The 5,739-nt window shown below is 34.2% G+C and overlaps 1 pseudogene; it reads right to left on the reverse strand.

Annotated features, from left to right (window-relative positions):
- Positions 1–453: 453 nt before the first annotated feature.
- On the reverse strand, positions 454–2,177 carry LOC129298442 (short-chain dehydrogenase reductase 3b-like; annotated as a pseudogene).
- Positions 2,178–5,739: the final 3,562 nt, after the last annotated feature.

Raw genomic sequence — 5,739 nt, forward strand, 5'->3', positions numbered from 1 at the left:
GCAGAGTTACCCACATCCACATGCAATGAAATACATGTATTTAATATTGTCTCTGCATCACTAATCCCTACCAGAACCGTGTATTTAATATTGAAATACATTTTTGAAGCTCACTTTATTTAATAGCCTAATGGTCAGTATATAAGCTTACAGAACACGGAAACTGCTAGCGATATACTGAGCCCACACGCGCGTGAAGAGTAAACCAAGCAGTTCCAAATGACAACACACTTGGTCAGCCTAAACGTCTTGATTATCCTAGTAGTCCAGACTTATAATTCAGTAACACATGTAAGGGTATGTATGGCTTAATTTTCCTTAAAATAAATCAATAACGCCCATGTACTTCTCTCCTATCACCAATGATATCACTATTGTTTCAACTTCAAATTCAACCCTCAGGATATATTTGGCAAGTAAATTATCTGATAAACGATAAAGGCATGAAAAGGTAAAATTGAAATTAGAAGCTGTTCCCATTAGCTTCGCGCAGAACGTGATTCAACATAATTGATTATGGTAAGACTCTTGGTGATTATGCATGATATATTGATGCTGGCAATGACCTTATTAGACGGAATGAAGAACAATGGCAAAAGCCAATGTTTTTACTTGGGAGGGAAAAGAAAACGATTGACGGCAGTGAAGCCTCCGTCGACCACCAAATCATGCCCAATGATATAAATAGATTCATCAGAGGCAAGAAAGAGGGCAGCTTCAGCAATATGGGTAGCGTTCAGTGGAATTCCCTTCACACTGGCCAGAGATATGCCTGTGGCTTCAACTTCATCTGCTCCCCTGTTTATAAATCGGCACGCAAGAGATGTGGCCACAACATATGGCGATGCGCTCTGATCCCATAAGCCCCGAGCTCGCTGCAAGCAGAGCGGATAAGGCCCACAAGAGCATGCTTGGACGTGGTATAAGCATGGGGCCCACATCCGGCGACAGAACCAGCCACGCTGGCCGTGCAGATTATGGAGCCACGGGTGTTTGCGGCCACCATGGTTCGAGCCGGGCGCTTGATGGTGGAAGCCACACCGCGAGCGTTGACGGCCAAGGTATTATCAAATGCGTTGAGGTCAAGATCGAATATGCCAGAGGAGGAGCCGTCGATTCCGGCATTACTAAGCATGACATCGAGGCGGCCGTATTTGTGGACGGCGAAAGCAATAGTTTGCTTTTCTCGTCTCTGACATCACAGTGATGGTAACTGACTTGATGCGGGGATAATGAAGCTGCGAGTTGGCGATCCGGTTCATGTTGGACGTCTGCTATAATCACTGATGCTCCGTTTTCGACAAATAATTTCACTGACTCTGCTCCGATTCCACTGGCTCCTCCTGTCACTATAGCCACCTTACTCTCCAAGCTGCAGAAATCCTCAACTAATCACACGATTGTAACTATTTATTTACACTGCAAAGTTAACGGGAAAAACTAACCATGCCTTTGCTTGGTCGACATATCGATTAGAGCCACTGCCCAGTGCCCACTGGTTCTTCGATGCGTGCAGTTCTGAAATCTGAGGATTTCGTTTACCCACTTATATAAAGTCATGAAATTTAAGCTCCTTTTCATTGGTGCCAAAAAAAAAAGTAAGATTATTTGTCGTCAGCAACTATGCAAACCAAGAAAAGAAATAGGAGGACCCACCTGTTTTGCTCCTATTGAAAGGCAGACTATGGGAGGCAATTAGCTCCACCATTTTATTTTGTCTAGATGAATAATAAAATAAATTTATTAAAATTTTATATTTTATTTTGATAAATATTAAATAAAAATAAAAAGTATTTCTTTCGATTTCATTTATAAGGCATGTTTATAAATTTATTACTCATTTATAAGTAACGATGTAACTTTTTATTTAATATTTAAAATTATTGTTTATAAAAAAAATATGATATCACTTCTTAAATTTATTATATATGAGTATATTTAAAATTTATACACTTTTATTTTTTTATTTTTTATTAATATTAATAAAAATTGATAAAATTTTATATAAATAATTGAAGGAATAAAATTTATAAATCTAAATAGTTAAAATTAAAGATGCTCATCAAGTGATGAGTGACGAGCATCAAATAAACCCGGTGTTAGTTGGGTGCGCAATGAGTGCTGATATCAACTCTGACAGTTGGGGCTTGCATTGTTACTGAAGTAGTCGGCGGCATGCTGTTTTCATGAAATCGAACACGTGGATTCCTGGGACATGCATATGAATATTAAAAAAAAAAAAACTTTTGATTTATGATATAAATCAAACTAAATAAATAACTCAATATTATTATATTTTTTATTATAGCTAGTTTGTTATATTTATTAATGATATATCTTTATATATTAATAATAAATTACTTATAAATTTTTAAATTTTAATAACAAATCTCTTATATATTATTAATAAATTTTGTGTATATCAATGTGAAATGGTCATACTACTAAATTTTTAAAAATTTGGTTCATATTTTTTAGGTATAATTTTTTTTGGCTAATCAGTCAATTTATCCTATTAAAAATGTGTTAGCATGACTTGGATTAGTTTATAGCCTAATATTTATCCACCAGTCATGCAACTTATTACAAAATTAGAGATTCAACTGCTAATTTGGGGGAGCTTGGAGTGAAATGACGATTTATTTATCTGACACTAGTAACGAATGGGATGATCTATACTAATTAAAATTGAGAATCTACATTGATTTTATAAATAGTGTAGGTGAGATCAATGTAGAAACCCTATCCATATCTACAATCAGTGTAAATATTGATCATATCTATTGCTTATTGATGTGGATAATATTTAAAGAATTAGGATTATTTTTTAAATAAAAAAATTATTATCAACACTGGTTAAGACCGGTGTAGATGTGATATTTTTTTAAAGAAAAGATAGGGTCAATTTTTTTTTGTAAAGGATGTGCTTTTAAATCACCACCTTTCCAAAAAAAAAACCTCTTTAAGCAATAAATATTTAAATTACCTACCATTTAAAAAATTTATCCAGCATAAGCACCAATTGAGAAATCTAAAGAATAAAAGAGTTCAGATTTTTATTTTTTAGGAAAAAAATGGTAGGAGTTCAAATTATGAACACTGGCAGCATCGATTATCCAAAATTCACATAATGGTACAAAGTACAAACAATACATTTACGGGTTCTCAAAATCATCAATCAGCATATTGAAAAATAAATTGTTCACCAACTTATAGCTACATGTTGTCACTATCTTCCTTTTTCCCTTCAAATGTTTAAGTAAATAAAACAAACCACCCCAAAGTTGGAATTAAATAGTCATCCAGGCTTGTACATTAGAAGGACCACCTGATTATACTTTTCAAAAGCAAACAGCCATTTATTTTCAAGTTTTTAGAGCTTAGAAGTTGCTCCTTCTCTACTCTTCCCTGCCCTGTTCGTCGTCTCTTCCCTGTCTCATTGCAAGCGAGTAAAGCTTTCTGTCGTCTCTTTCCTGGGTTGTTCAATAAAGATGTTTGTCATCTCTATTCTAGTCATATTTGACGTATCTTCTCTGCCCTAAGTTATCAATTGCTTAGGTCATTAATTTGTAATCTGTCTTAGTCATTAATCTTTGATGGGTGTGATACATGTGCCTAGCTGAAAAGTCTAATTCTCATCAACATTCACCATTTTGATTATGCAGAAATTGCTTCTTCTTTAATTTTTTTTCCCTGAGTGTCTTGGTTGAAGAGAGACTATGTAGTTTGTACAAGTGAAGACATGCTCAAATGGATTTTAAGTTCGAAGTTATACATTATACCCAATTAATCAAGTTTGCAACTTTGTAATTGTGTAATTTGTTTTCACAATTTTATTCCCAACTTCTAATATTGAAACGTATTTGTAATGTTCAAGTTATACATTATACCCAATCAATCAAGTTGTCAAGCAACTTAGGTACTCAGTTTTGCAACTATCTCGAGACACATTTACCACTGCTTGTCAAAATTTTGGGTGGAAGAACCATTGAATTCTTAAGAAAGTTATTATTCTAGGACAACGCTCTAGTAATTTGTAATTCAGACACCATATTTTATAACTTTCTTATGAATAATTTGCAATTTCTTTTCAAAATTCTGGGTGGAAGAACTATTAAATTCTTAAAGTTATTATTGTAGGACAATACTCCAGTAATTTGCAATTGAGACACCAAATTTTACAACTTTCTTTCTTACAAATAATTTGCAACTCCTTCTCAAAATTTTGGATGGAAGAACTATTGAATTTCTTAAACTTGCAAAGCTACCAAATTATTTTAGGACATGGCTCCAGTAATTTGCAACTGACATACCAAATTTTGCAACTTCATTACAAATAATTTGCAACTCCTCAAAATTTTAGGTGGAACAACTTTTGAATTCTTAAACTTACAAAGCTATCAAATTATTTTAGAATAACGCTCCAGTAATTTGTAACTAACATATCAAATTTTGCAACTTATTATGAATAATTTGCAACTCCTTCTTGAAATTTTGAGTGGAATAACTTTTAAATCTTGAACTTGCAAAGCTACCAAATTATTTTGGGATATGGCTCCAGTAATTTGCAACTAACATACTAAATTTTGCAACTTTTTTTTTTTGAATAATTTGCATCTCATTCTCAAATTTTTGGGTGGAATAACTTTTAAATTCTTGAATTTGCAAAGCTATTAAATTATTTTAGGATATGACTCCAATAATTTGCAACTAACATACTAAATTTTGCATCCTAATGACATGAAGGTAGACATCATCCACTGATAAACCGTCGCTGCCATTGACAACAACAATTCCATCCTAATGACATGAAGGTGGACATTCCTGAATTCAAGGGAAGACTCTAGCCATATGAGTTTATAGATTGGTTTTAAACTGTTGAATGAGTGTTTGAATATATAGAGATTCCTGATGCATAAAAGTCAAGATCATCCTCAAACTCAAAAAACATGCTTCTATTTGGTGGGAAAACCTCTGTCGGAAGCAAGAACGTGAGGGAAAGCGCAAGATAAAGACCTGGGAGAAAATGAGACACTAGCTCACTAGAAAATTTCTACCAAATCATTACCACTAGGATAACTTTCTCTAGCTGCAAAATCTTTGACAAAGGTCTTTGTCTGTAGTAGAATATACTATAGAATTTGAAAAACTCATAATGCACTATGACATTTAGGAGAAGGAAGAGCAAATAATAGCCTGGTACCTTGCAGGCTTAAACACAAATATTAGCTCTCAAGTCTAGCTTTAATAGTATTAGACCTTGGATGATGTAACTGTCTAGCCATATATGTTGAGAAGCAGACACCACAATCATCTTTCTAGGTTGCTTCCTTCATGTGTTATTTAGATGCCCATAAGGTAGAGTTTTAGCAGACCAACCCCTCAAGCAAGCTGTAAACTAGTGCTATACGCAAGCCACCAGCAAATGCTGTCAAGGAATCTATCTCCAAAGCAATCAAATGTTTTAAATGTTAAGGATTTGGCCACATTGTTGCGGATTGTCTTACCTGGAAGTTGTCAACCATTAGGATGGGCAAGTGTATAAAGCATTTGAAGAAGATGAGGAGGAGACTAAGTCTTATGAGACTACTCTAGTATATGATAAAGAAGTTATGCTTGCAAATCAGGGCGAAGTATTGGTTATTATTTGAAGTTTGCATACAACTGTAGTTTAAGGAGAACCTTGGCTACGAATCAACATTTTTCACGCGTGTTGCACGACACAAGAAAAAGTTTGTA

Source organism: Prosopis cineraria, unplaced genomic scaffold (assembly GCF_029017545.1).
Source record: "Prosopis cineraria cultivar Desert tree isolate PC_DT_omini unplaced genomic scaffold, ASM2901754v1 PC811, whole genome shotgun sequence".
In the NCBI taxonomy this organism is placed as follows: Eukaryota; Viridiplantae; Streptophyta; class Magnoliopsida; order Fabales; family Fabaceae; genus Prosopis; species Prosopis cineraria.